The sequence below is a fragment of the Oxyura jamaicensis genome, chromosome 1, assembly GCF_011077185.1.
Source record: "Oxyura jamaicensis isolate SHBP4307 breed ruddy duck chromosome 1, BPBGC_Ojam_1.0, whole genome shotgun sequence".
Lineage (NCBI taxonomy): Eukaryota > Metazoa > Chordata > Aves > Anseriformes > Anatidae > Oxyura > Oxyura jamaicensis.
This window is the reverse complement of record NC_048893.1, coordinates 118,155,535-118,170,332: the sequence shown is the minus strand read 5'-3', so window position 1 is coordinate 118,170,332 and position 14,798 is coordinate 118,155,535. Positions and strand designations below refer to the sequence as shown.

At 35.6% G+C, this 14,798-nt stretch overlaps 1 protein-coding gene across 9 annotated transcripts in view; it reads right to left on the bottom strand.

Moving 5' to 3' along the window:
- DMD (dystrophin) overlaps positions 1-14,798 on the bottom strand; it is a 1,227,136-nt gene that overhangs the window by 875,468 nt on the left and 336,870 nt on the right. The window lies entirely within an intron of this gene.

Below are 14,798 nucleotides of genomic sequence, written 5' to 3'. Positions count from 1 at the left end.
CCAGAGGTCCCTTTTAACCACAATACGCTTCTATGTTCTTAGTCTTTTTTTTGACAGATTTTTTTTTAAGTGCTGCATGCTGCCTATAAAATAAATCAGGTTCCTAACCTCTATGTAATGGGAACATGTTTCTTGGTGCAAGACAGTGAAGGCATTATACAGTAAAGACTTTTTTTTTTTTTTTTTTAATAAAAATTCTATTAAAGTTTCAGTTTCGCCTGAATAATTGTTACAAGCCCTGATCTTGGGGCTGGAATATTTCAGATTGATGATCGTAGAAATAAGCCAAAGGTCCTTCTACATGCAGAAAATATGAGTCTTCAATTATCCTTAATATTTTTACATGGATAAATAATTGATATGGCTATACACAAGTAAGTTATCAGGAGAAAACATTTTAGCATTGTTTTCAAATAAATAGATAATAAAGTGGAATTAAGAAGGGGGAATATACAGGTCTGAGAATTCTTAAGGCAATTCTAAATGTAAAGAGAAGTATATAAGACCATCTGGTTTCATTTTTTACAAAAGATCTATTCTAATAACCTCAAAATATAAGTCCTTTTTAGTACCAGGACTAGTTTTAAAACATTTTAGTATTATTTCTCCTATGTGTGAAGCATTAGTTTGCCTCCAAGCTACAAACAAGTGAATTAAATTCATGAATAATTAAAACAGGTTTCTATTTTGTCATAAATCAAATCCCACTTTTGTGCGTAGACCATGCTTTGCACCAAATTACCTCTAAGGAAAGCAGAAACCCACAAAGAAATGCAGCTCACAGGGCCATATGCACATACTGCGCTGCCAGGTTGTGTACTCCAAAGTAAGACAGAAAGGCCCAAGCCAGTGAAATGGGTTTGTGTTTACAACTGGAGCTGTTCAGTCACCCTTCCACAAGTGAAAAGATGCTGAGAAAGTGCTGAGGGCTGCAGTATTCCTTAAAAGATCTGTGCAGTCCTAAGTGATGTGAATAGTGAGTTAGCTGCCCATGGCTCCAGCCACTAACAGAAGGTGGGGAGGCATGGGAAGAGGCTAGCAGGTGGCAGAAGGAAGTGTTTCTTCAGCCAGTATTCAGCAGAGCTGCAGAACCCCTCGATAGCAAAAGGCTGCAGATGCCAAAGTTGACATGAAGTTGTAAGGAGTTGCTAAGGAAGTTCACAGCATAACAGCAGTTATTCCTCCAATAACACTAAGGGTTATTAAGCCCCAAGCCCCTTGGGATCAGAAGGTCCATGAGCTGCAATTGTTGGAGACTTCAAGGTTTCTGAAAGAAACAAATCATGATATATTTGCTCTACTGATAGATTTGACTTTAATCTTCTGCTTTTGGACGCCGCCAGAGACAGGATATGACCTCTGTCACTCAGTGACCTTTGTTTTTACCCTAGGGCTTCTCTATATTTGTAAAGGTTTTTTCTATATTTGTAATGAAACCAGCAGCTGTCCGTAGATTTTAGCTATGGGACCTGACCTATTTTTGGCAAGGTTACTTCCATGTACTTAAAATTACTGTCTAGGACCTTACATTTAGGTACTATATGTACCTTTTCAATATGCAAATTCCAGGGCCCCAACAAAATCCATCGTGAAAACTGCATTCAGTTTGACAAATATCTGTCCTGACAGAACTTCAAAGATTACCAAATTCCTTCTAATTTATGAACAGCTTTTCCAAACAAGAAGTTGAAAAAAAATATCTTATTTGGAGTTTTTGTGAACATCAGTGGTTTTCAAATAGGCAAACAACTGTAAATAACTGCTAAATCTCTAATAACATCCTATACTACCTCATGTTGACATTCTACAGTTATTTTGCTTAATAGAGCCAAGATTTCTAAATGTATGTGATTTAAGAACATAGTCCTTAAAACAAAACAAAACAAAACAAACAAAAATCAAGCATAATCTTAGCTTACTAAATATGAAACTGTGTAAAAGGAAAATGGTATATTGGAATCTGGGTATTCACAAATATTTAATGCCAAAACTCTCAGAAATGATAAATATGAACATTTGCATATTCATTTGACAATATATATTACTGCCCACTAAAGTACTATGCCACCCTCTGTCTTGACAGCGAGATCTTAAAACTTTAAGTATTGAGTAGTTGAAAATTATAAACAGAGGAAGTACTAAGTTATCTATGCAATCTCTCTCACCCTGAAATTGTCTCAGATATGGTATCTGAAATACCTGCTCTATTCAGTAATCATTCAGAGACAAAGAGGATAGGAAGAGTTTTGTTTTATTCACCGTATGAGTTCTCACAAATTAGTATTACCCATTATGAGGCTTTGAAGGATATAATTATAAATTCCAACTGTTTGTGCCAAGGCCTCTTGAAGATAAACTTCCTCACAGCTACTAATTGGCAGTATCAAAGTGCTTCTGAAGAAAGCAATCTAACTACTTTTTACACAAAAACTTCCTCATCCTCAAGAAACCACCTACGTATAACAGTGCTTACAAAACAATAGCACAGGAATATGTAGCCTGCTATTATTTTATTTTATTTTAATTTTTAAGAAAGAGCCCACCAACAAACTACTGCCACACAAATGTGGCAGAGATGAAGAAGTGAAAGCCAGTCTGAATTGTTTGGAAAACAGGATCTCCTGGGGACAACAGTATGATACCTTTCTGACTGATCAATCAATTAGGACTGGAAGAGGGGTTTACAGGTGAAGGTAGCTCCGGCTTTTATTAGTTTGTGCAGTTGCTGGTATTCCTTTGGAAGAGTGAAAACAGGACTTGAGTCAAAAAATACAACCCTATTTTACTATGCTCAGAACAAGGACCCAAGAAGAAATGGTGATGGTCCTGAAAAGCCCACAATCCAATTTAAAATAACGTGAGTTTCTCACTGACTTGCTTGGTCTGATGAAAATATAGGTTCCTGAAAGTCAAGCTTTGGCATTATATTCCTGTTGGCACTAAGAACTCTACAACTAAGATGTACACTATGATGGTGATGATGGCTGCAAGTCAGATGCGTCAAGGATCTTATCTCAATAACCTTAGGAAATCAGGGTATTTTCTCTTTGACGGGAACTCACTGCAGTTTCAAGTCCCAGGTTTGTGAAGAGACTGTGAAGAGTTGTTTTTAATGCAGTTACAGTATTTCAATCAGATCTGAAGACACCAATAGTGTCTCACAGATTTCCTCTCATATTTTGTATGGAAACTCACAGACCACATAACATTTCAGCTCTGCAAAGCACAACACACTTGTTTAACCACACAATTTCCCATGGAGGAAAAGCTGCACATGCTTTCACAATGAGACAATCTAACAAATATTATTTTTCTGCTTGATAGGCTAAATAATGTCAAGTTTTTATACTAGTTTCAGTAGTAATGACATATCATAAGCTTCCTTTCTGTCTTTACATTGATTCTGTCTAAAGTCCTCTCTGATATAGTCTGCAACCCACAGCTACTTCATCATGCCCTAACAACATAACAGAAATTGAGTTCAGTGCACAGACATATTAGATGCGGTTCACTTCTCTCCTTTTTTTGTTTCAGTATTTTGTTATATGAGGTTTTTTTGTTGTTGTTTTGTTTTGTTTTGTTTTTAACTGAAGAGTGTGCTCATACTATTTTTATGGGATAGAAAAGATTAATACAGATACAAACTACAGCCTGAAATGTTATTTCTGGTCTGTATTCTGGTTTGTAACAAGCTATTTTTCCAAATGCTTGTTAACTTCTTAGCAATGTTCATAAGAGGGGAGAGTATTTTCCCATTCATCAGTTTACTGAGGGTAGATTCAAAAAGCAATGATGGATTAAATAAAAAAAATCAAAATACCCAAGAGTTCCACTGATATTTCTTTACCTGAAATTCACATTTTCATGGTCAGACATTGAAATGCAGATAATACCTACTTATGTCTTAAATACAGCTTTAAGACCCGTCAGGGTGTATTCTAGCAGAACATAAGCGTACACCTCAGATGCACTAAAAGTCTTCTTGGGACATCAACATCTGTAGTGTGCATTAAAGGACCTCTAAAACACATCCCAGACAGTCCTAATAGCATTATAATATATCTTACAGGAAAAGTAGGTTAAACACACACAAAACTACACTTCTTAACTAGAGTCAATTATTTAATAACTTGAAAATAACATATTATCTATTCAGGTCAAGTTTCAGTTTTTAAGTGGAAAGCGAAATCTCCCCTTCTTCCTACATATTGCTCTTTTGAAGATAACACCTGACCCAATCTCACATTTTTTACTTCAAGATCATGATGGCCTTAATCTGTAAAGCACATAACAAAGGCTGTATATATCTGGGCATCGTAGTATCATTTCTGTGTACCTAGCAGAACTAAAGGTTTAAAAGTAGCCATGTATGTGGTTCTCAGGCAGAGGATTATATTTGCAAACTGGAGATGCAGCTGAGCTTTGGAGTCCCCTCCTGCTACAGCTGGGGAGGCAAATAATTCAAAAGACCCACACTAACGTCGTCTTCCACCACACTTGCCATAGCCTGGTCCCTGGAGCCAGGGTTAAGCAGCCCAAGCACTTTTGGCAGCTCAAAATCAATCTGACAGCCTGGTTGTAGACCGTAGAAATATGGAATGAAGAAATAAAAAATAACAGTGGATCTGCAGATAGAAGAAAAACATTTGGGGCTACCATGAAAAGTGGGAAGGAAAAGAGATGTGTGTACAAAACCAAAATGATTTAATGCTGTGGCATTTTAAAATCTTTGAAATCTGAGTATTTTTTTATTTTTTTTTAATGAAAAGTGTTTCTGGATTTTTTTTTTTTCGTCTGGACAAATCAAATACCAATCACAAACATGAAAACTTTCCTAGAAAATTATCTGTCAACCTGCTTCTATCTCACTGTTATGCATCTAATTCACTGCAGTATTTTTAATGAAATATTGAAGGACTTTAACAAAAAAGTCAAACACTGTTTCCTGAAGTCTTCACAACACTCTTGGGTTTGTTCACTAGGTCATAATGTGCTGAGTAACCAGCCAGAACTGCTTTTCTTGCCATTCTAAAAATGTTTTCTCGTTACTTGATCTTTTGTAGTGGTGGGGACAGGAGACTGTGCAAGTAAAGAAGAAAACTACAGGGAATTGTAGCAAAAGTGATTAAACTTATGTCCTTTTTAGTCCATTTCTTGTACAATGTATGCTTAAAAAGATCCTTTGGACCTACACACTCTGTACCTCTTGCAGACTCTGTACTACTTAACAACAAAACCCTGTACTTAAAAAGCAGAGGCCACTGTGTTCTGTTTCATTTCTTGAGGAATTAACTTTTGTGACTTTCTCTTTGAAAAGAACTTTTTCAAGTGTTTCGATTCCTAGGTTTAAATCTGGCATTCTGTGTTGGATTTCTTCTTATAGGCAAGTAGGAAAAACTGTTGGAAGGGTTTCAGCTTAGTCTTAATACAATTTCATGGTCTTCCGAGGTATTTAGATTGAACCCTGTCAGTGCTTAATATTGTGAAGGTCCTTAATGAAGCAATGCAATTACTCTGGAAACTGCTTTTGCAAAACTATGTAGCCTGGATACAAGGACTTAGCTTCATTAATTCAAATATTAAGCGTTCTTTCATATTTTAATGGAAACATATCCAAAAGAATGGAATCAATAGGATTTATTTTAGTAAGCTGTGTCATCGGCATTGATAGAGGTCATAGACAATCAGTGAGCAAACACACCACTGACACCATTTTCAAAGACTGCAGTAATGGTATAACTCAAAAATGTGTGTTGGAAACACAACTGAGTCTCAGGCACAATCTTTGCTGAATGCACTGTGATACTGATACTGCACATGGGATGAGAGAAAAAAAAAAAAAAAAAAAAAAAAAGATAATTTCTGAGAAGTCTAAGGACAGACCTTACACTGCTTCATGACACAGCTGTGAAGGCCCTTCCCATAAAGATGCCAAGTGATTCATTAGACCATGTTAGAAAAGTATGTGAAAAGAAAATGGAACCATTTCAGCCAAAAATCTGTTTTGAAGTCCAGAAACAGTTATGAAAATAGAAATTAGACTAGAACCAACGTTATCTTTCTTTATAACTGGAACATCAGCACAGGAGTCATGATATCCAGCTAGCATCTTGAAGCTGCAGCAGATGCTCCAGATTGCTCAGAGTAAGGATGATTTAAGTTAATTTGCAATACTTGCCAAGAGGCATTTTCTTTCTTTTCATATTGGTATATGAATCATCTTGAGCACATACTCAAATACTGTTCATTATGTAGGTTGAATAAAACTAAGCCATCCACCAAGCAATTAGTAAAGTTTAGATTTTTTTTTTTTCCAATTATTTTCTTTTATACCACAGAAAGGCCAAATATTCAGCTTAATGTTGCCAATATAATATCCAGTTCCATATCCTTACATATGCATTTCAGTTACCATCTGAACAAGTTATTTGGTTGTATGAAATTACATACATCTTATAGTCTAAGATGACAAATTCTCCATCCATCCATCTTCCTGTACAATTGATGGTTCACCAGAGATTTTTTTCAGCAGAGCAATGAACCCTCTGATCCAGACAACAAAACACAAAAATGAGTATTTTGGTAACAATCTTCCTTAGCTCACAGGAGTGAAAGCCCCAGGTTGTAAGAATTACAAATTCAGTCTTTTCTTAAGTGTCTGTTTTGTCAACACATGGACACAAATATTTGTATTATCTTTTCTGAAGGCTTATAGCAAAGTTAGTTTTTAATGGGCACACTTGCTCCATACAGAATCAATAATCTCCTCTTGATCACTACTTTGCACCAATTTCAGTCATCCAGTTGATATGCTATGTACTCCCTCTTAAAGTCTTTAATAACATGGTATTAAAATATCCCACATTAAGCTGATGTTTCTACAATTTAACAAATGCATCTAAACCAATATTTTCAAAAATTGGAAGAGTGAATTGGTCCTGCACTAATATTTCACCTGCCAAGTTTCCACGCACAGCAATTTAAATGTCTGGATTATAATTAGAGGTCTCTGGAAAAATAATGACAGAATACCATCTAGTAGAAAAACTGTCATTATGCAAGTTTTCTTAAATATTAAGCTACCAAGAGCACCTTAGGGATGACTCCTGCCTTAGCAATAACAAAAAAAAGACAAGTCTGTGTCTCTATACATATATAATATCTATATAATATATAATTTATTTAGGTTCATATTATTACATTGTACTTATGTATATTTATTATGTATGATAACCTCTATTTACTTTTATTATTATATCTATAATCTAATTTTTACCGTATGAACCCATGCTGCTCTTCACAGAGAAAATTCTGCTGATCACAGAATACATACTCATCACTGAGAAACTAGTAAAGAGAAACTGTTCAGAGTATACTTACTACATAAATGTTTTTCTGATGTAAGAACAAATTATTCTATGCTGCAGAAATTGCTAGCACAAACCATGGATACAAAAAGCATAAACCCTGATTATATGCCTAGAGAAGCCCTGAGAACAGAAGCAGTTGTTTCAGCAAAACTATAGTTTTTACAAATATTGTTAGAATCGCTCAGGAAGAATAGTCTTCTATACCAACACAAACCAGACCTTTGCCAGAGATGTAGAAGACTATTAAAACCCTAGATATGACCTCAGTAATTTCTATGTCCTTGATACAAAATTAGAAACAATGAGCCTTTGAATGTAGTACCATTAAGCTTAGTGTGAACATCCAACCATGCTGATGGAATGGATCTGAGTATGCAAGTTGTGTTTTAAGGTTAAATAAAAAGAACATATTTTGATAGTATTTAACATTTATCTTTTCTTTTTTTTCCCTTATTTTTTAATATTTAAGACAGACATTACTTCTCAAAGTTCAGTGAAGGTGAAAGAGGTCTGACTTGTGAGGAGTTAATTATTTCAGGCTCACACCTACTGTTCCTTTTTTTAATTATTATTATTATTATTATTTTTCCTTGAATGCAGTACTACAGACGTGAACATGTTCAGTAGCAGGAACAAAGATGGTTAATTCAGCCTGAGTGTGACAAGCAGTAATGTATGCAGGATAATACACTTACCTAATATCCTTCATTTAAAATGCACAACACTGGAAGGAAAACACAAAACACTTTGAAAGACAATCAAAGCTATTCATATTTAATACTTCAAACAAGAGGTCTGAAGTGCTGCAGAGGTGACAACATATTACAGAAAATGCCAGTATTTAGGCTTGTCAAATTAAAAAAATAATAAGCTCCTAGTTTAGATTTTCTGAAAAGGCAATTAATTGTGAAACTATTTTATAGATGAACTTCGTGCCTCTGTCAGAGTTTAATGAACAAAATTAAGATATGATACATTTTTTGTGTGTATTCCAATAAGCAACTGCTGAACCATAAACTGAAGAGCTTTCTGTGATGACTTTTCAGTATAATAAATACTGTAAGTTAGCTCAGATGCTTTATCTATGATCCATTAAAAGTTCAGTGAAAATATTATCACCACTGATCTCCTTATATGCATTATCAGTATGGCCTGTAAGTTTGACTCTCAGTTCTTCAGTGAGAAGCCTTCCTTTATTTTGTATAGGGGTAAATAATAATAATAATAATAATAAATAATAAAAGTAGTGTCAAACAAAACTCATACAATAAGACATTTTTGTGTAGTTGTACATTGAAAGTGTTTGTGAAGTCTCTAAATACTAATTGCATTAACCTTAATAATAGTTTTCATGGCCCAATTTCACTGTAAGAGGCTTTTTCTTGGAAACCAAAGAGACAATAACCTCTTATCAATTGCTACATTAATGAACAGACTTACAAAATATTTGTAGTTCTGTATATAGCTGCTGCATCCCTGTATTACTCACAAGCAAGACAGTAAAATGGTTCTTAGTGCAACAAATTTCACAACAGTAGCAAAAGAATACAGCTATTTCTACTCAACATGCTAGTACTGCAAATAAAATGCAGGCAAAATAGACATCTCTTATATATTTTGCCATGAATTTTCTTATAGTAAATTCTGAATGGAAGGAAAAGAAGACTACTTGATTGAAGGAAAAGAAGACTACCATGCCTATATGGTGTTCAGTTTTGGGCCCCTCGCTACAAGAAGGACATGGAGGTGCTCGAGCGAGTCCAGAGAAGGGCTACGAAGCTGGTGAGGGGCCTGGAGAACAAGTCTTACGAGGAGCGGCTGAGGGAGCTGGGCTTGTTCAACCTGGAGAAAAGGAGGCTCAGGGGTGACCTTATCGCTCTCTACAGGTACCTCAAGGGAGGCTGTAGCGAGGTGGGGGTTGGTCTGCTCTCCCACGTGCCTGCTGACAGGACGAGGGGGAATGGGCTTAAGTTGTGTCAGGGGAGTTTTAGGTTGGATGTTAGGAAGAACTTCTTTACTGAACGGGTTGTTAGACATTGGAACGGGCTGCCCAGGGAAGTGGTGGAGTCACCATCCCTGGAGGTCTTTAAAAGACGTTTAGATGTAGAGCTTAGGGATGTGGTTTAGTGGGGACTGTTAGTGTTAGGTCAGAGGTTGGACTTGATGATCTTGAGGTCTCTTCCAACCTAGAAAATTCTGTGATTCTGTGATTCTGTGATTTCCGACTTCCCCAAAGCACTAACTCAACTGAACCAAGATGCAGTAAATGGGCACCAAGAAATTCCTTAAAAAAATACTGCTACTCCAAGGCAAAATGCTAATGAAGATGTAGACCCAACTGGTGGAATCCCGCTATCCAAATGCTCAATGATTCCCTCAAAGAATTTGAACAGAGTAATGAGGCGTGGTTTCCTTCTGCTAAAACTGTATTGCCTCTTCTATAATCATATTTTTCCATTAATTTACCAAGTCAAGTTTTTATTATAGTTTCTCTTGGTTTTCTAGAAGTCAAAAAGTGTTATATGACTTTCTAATTCACACCTGAAGCCATTAAAAAAATCCACAACTTAGCGTCTCATTTACCATCCCATGGGCAATTTAAATAGCACATTACACAGTACACCTAGCAGTCAGTAATTTCATATTTGAGTTCCTTTAGAATTCAGGGTGAATACCAATGATTTGGACTGGAAAGACTTGATGTACCATTGCTGATTTATTACTATTAATTTTATCAACTCTGTTATAAAATTTCTTGGTACCTTCTTATTAGAGAAGTCCCCAGATTTGTACCTTGTAGAGAAAGGCCCCTCCAAGATTTTGCAGAGAATTCAGAATGGTTCATTAAACATAATCAATTTTCATGACTCAAATGCAATGGACACAATCACTTTCTCAGCTCAGCACTGTATGCTTAGCTTCTCCACTTTCCTTCACTGCTTTCTAAAACATTACTGAAGTTCATAAATACCAGATTTTCCTTGGGCTAACTTATAGATAGAACAAAGACAAGCATAGAGATTCTACTGATATCAGAGAGAGGCAGATATCTGGTCCAAATACTGCCCTTATACAAATCCATGTTGCTTTTATTACATAGTTGTTTAGCAATACATGAAGTCTTAATTTCTCATCATATTGAATATCATATCATATATTGTTATTTACAAGTGGATTATATCTGCACAGAAAAATTTAGGGTAATAAAAAATCTGCTTAGAAATTAAAGGCACAAAATAAAGAATCAACTTTTTTGTTCAGTAGTATCATGACTAGCAACATCAGCCAATGAAAAAACAGAAAACTGTAGTTGCTGTTGACAAAACATCAGTTCGTATTAATTCACAAGGGGTCAGAAGCGAGCCAGCCAACTTCAGTTAGTGCCAACATGGATGAGTGTTGATGAGTATGAGTTTGATCTGAAGAGAAAGGCATGAAAAATGTAGCAACTGATTGATAAGAATACGGATACCCTTATCTATGCAAACTGATTTACATAAGAATCATGGTTTTTTGGGTGTGATGTTGGTATCAGTCACATGATTGAAAGGGTTCACAGCACCAGGCTCAGAAGGGTGTACCCTCTTCTCAGATTTTTTTTTTTTATACTCCCTCCCAAGGAGATATACCCTGTTGAAGCTCAGCACTCACATCATTCTTTCACACTGGGACTTTATGCAAGGCAGGCTCAGGAGCCCTGAACAGACACTCTGTGGTGGCCCTTGCTGAGGGACAGAGGCTCCAGTGCACAGGAGGTGGCAGTGGTGGCCAAATGAGCACGTTCAATATACAGTGCAGGAGACAAGGGAATTCTGTCTTTCTAATCTCAAAGCTGACTGTTTATCTTGGTCTGATCCAAAGAACTGTAATCTTACCTGAGTTACGGAAACTGGCTAAGTATGCTACAACAAAATTTATGTTTCAAAAAATAAAACTGGATATAAATATTTCTGCACTGTAGATCATTGGTAATTTTCCTGCAAGTCATTTACATTAATAAACAATCTATGCTAACAATTTCAGCATTACAAGAAATTTCTGTTAACTCTTTCACACAAAAACTGTATCTACTTGATCCTTCTCTAATTTTTCCCCCTCTTTTCATTCTTACTGCTTTAATCCATGTCAGTGCTCCACTATATGGCTGCTTGCTGATAGTTGCCCACCTCCTTCCCACTCCTTTTGCCTCCTCAGTCCTTTTTAGGGAGTTAATCTATAATGATATTCTAGGTCTCCAGTCAGGATTAAAATTCTCTCACTTCAATAAACATGTAATGAAAAGCATGTAGCAAAAGAAACAAACAAACAAAAAAAGGTAAGGAAAAGTAGAGCACAGTAACAGTGAAAGAGGTGTTATATACAAGACAGAACTTCATTACGACTGAGTTTTATAAATAGCTCAAGCACATGCAAGAAATAAAACCTTTTTTAAATTAGCCCTGTGTCTGTTGATATACTTCAGAGTAATGTTGGCCTCAAAATTCCTTAATGCTTTCTAATAAAGCAAATAAAATTGCATTAAAAATACTAGAAGTGTGTTTAAATAAATCTTAAAAGTTTTAAATTTGTACATGCTAATGGAGTAAATCATGGCTAATGTTAAAGATCTGGGTTGTGTTATTTCTAAAATTATGCAATTAGCCTCCCAGGTCAAACTCAATATTATATAATAACTATTTTTAGCTAGAAAATATCACTTTACAGCTACAGTTAATTGGAGTTAATTGGGCCTTCAAGATGTGCTAGTATGAAAGCAACAATGTTTTTAATAACAAGGACAGTAAGAAATAGATAAACTGCTAAGAGCAATAAAATGAAACATTCATGTAGTCTTTGAGTGTCCATCCTCATTTCTTTCAACTTTTCATCAAATTCCATAGCAGAGAGATGTTTCAGACTGATGAAGTAAAGGTAAAGACTGAGAAAGGATACTTTCAAGCTCTTTAACCTTTCATCAATACTCTTTACTTATTGCAATCAGTGAAATACATGTCAAGTGCTCTAAAGCAGTAAAATCTCATTTGGTAATCAGTGAGGTCAACCAGTCAGGCATCATTCTCCACAAGTACACCCAACAAAGCAACTGTATTGTATGTATAACAAGTAGCTGGACAAGATGACCGCCAGGAGTCCCTTTCAACCTTAACTGTTCTGGGATATCCAGTCTGAATTATGCTTTCACCTTTTGTAGAGTTCACTTGTCTTCTAGCCCCGGTCCCAAGAAAACAGGACTGTATTTTTAAGAACTAAACAAATTCCTTAAGGAGGAGAAATAAAATATACATTTTCTAAAGAAATTGAGAATGCCTAAGTTTCTTCAGCTCTAGTTACTGTAATTTATGCAAATTATTTCTTAAGCTAAATATTTAAAATAGCCTTTAAACAGCTCATCGGAAGAGGCTATGTAATCGCCATCACTCAAAGTCTTAAAAATTGATATTGACTGTTCAAAAAAATCCCAAAGACTTTAAACAAACTTTTGGGATAAATGCCAAACTAAAGTATAGCAAGACATAAATTAGATGTTAGTCCTTTTATCCTTGCACTTTAAGTCATCCTTTTTTAAAATTATCTTCAAGAGCTATGGAAGATAGGATTGCCATTACTGTCTTTAACAGGGTCCTGCAGTTCGACATGCAGCCACATTCAGATTGTGTTTCATTGGGCTTCAGAAGCTGTCTGAACACAGCATGACTTTTATACCGTTCTCTTCCACTCCTACCTCCCTACCACATACACACTGCCTTTAAGTATTCTGGATTTAGAAAGTAGAAGGGGCTGGCTTTCATTTTATTATATCATTTTCTCCCTTTGACTACCTTCCAGGTACTGGAGATTAACCTTAGCTAGGGTAGTACACTGGATGGTGGGGGTGAGTTGGATCTCATCATTGCCCCCAGCTGTTCTCCACATTAACTGGGATGCAAAAATGGTGCAAACTGGACAGAATGCTCAGCGCAAAGAAGTATGTGTATACATACGCAAAATCTGTAAACAGCAATACCAATTATGAGTTTGAAATGTGTCTACACAATGGAAGTTCAGAAGTGCCAAAACCAATACAGTAGAATGGTAAGTGCAAACAGAAGAACACTGGAAGAGTACCTAATAAGTTATTGGTAACAATAACAATACTGGACTGAATAATTATGCTTGGGTTTTATGTGTTTTATATGAGCAGTCTGTGATTGCTATATACTGAAAAGTAACCCACAGTAAAAGAAAGGGTAAGCAGAGTTCCTGGGTTAGCTAGAGCTTCAGCAGGGGAGAATTATATTGATGTTTCTCCAGACTCATAACATTTTCACTGATTTTTTTTTTTAATAAAATCACAAAAAAAAAGAAAAAAAAAAACTTTTCCAAACTTTCTCTAGCTGCATTACATACACTAGAAATGCAATATGATTTGCCTACAACAGCATAAAAATACAAAACCCAAAGGAAAATAATAATAACAATAATAAAAGATTTATGTATAATGATATGTCGCTAAAACCCTTCTACATGCAAAACACTGACCCTTGCCCATTTTAAAGTTAAAATGCAAAAATGTATATTAGGATGACCAGTCATGTCAATGGAATGTTGAATGAAAGATATTCTTATCTTTCTTATTCTTATTCTTTCTTATTCTTACCTTGAATGAAAGATATTCTTATCCTGGCAGAAAAAAATAATTACCTCCTCCACTGAACCAATTTTGTGTAAACTTTGCCACCAGCTTCCAGTTATATATTCTACTACCAGCATTTTTTTTCCAGTACAGAGAATACTTTCAGTTAATATATTTGATCACTATAGAAACATATATTCCTACAAAGATAACTTCATCACAAAATACTTTTTGGCAGTGATGTCACCTGCTGTGACACCCTGGAAGTCAGTAACTGAGTTCTAGAATTCCCTGAAAATGAAAGAAAATGTAACCAATATTAAGGTAATTTTACTGGCAAGTGGTTTTCATTGTAAGACCAAGGCCTAAAAGCAGAAAAATTTAGCCGTCAGTTGCCAGAGGCTTAAAAATATGCACCTTACAGGGTGTTTTTTTGGCGGGGAGGAGGTAGCAGGCTGTTTTTTGAGGTTGAGCTTTTTGTTTGTTTGTACTGTTGAGTTTGTTTGTTTGTACTGTTGAGTTTGTTTGTTTGTTTGCCCTTTTTTCAGTATTCACTAGTCAGAGACATACAAGAATGCTTTATGCTTCTCACTACAGCACAATCTGGTCTGATATTGTCATTAGTACAGAAAACTTGCTACATAAGATATTCAAGCTCATTTTTTAAAATTCTTCTAGGCTGGGCTGGGTTTATTATGCACAGTATGTAAAGGTGTTCTTAAACCAACAGCTAAACACTTGATATGTCACGATGATTCATGTAGGTGATCAGTTTGTAGCTTCAAATAAAATTAATATCATGTAACTACACTTTT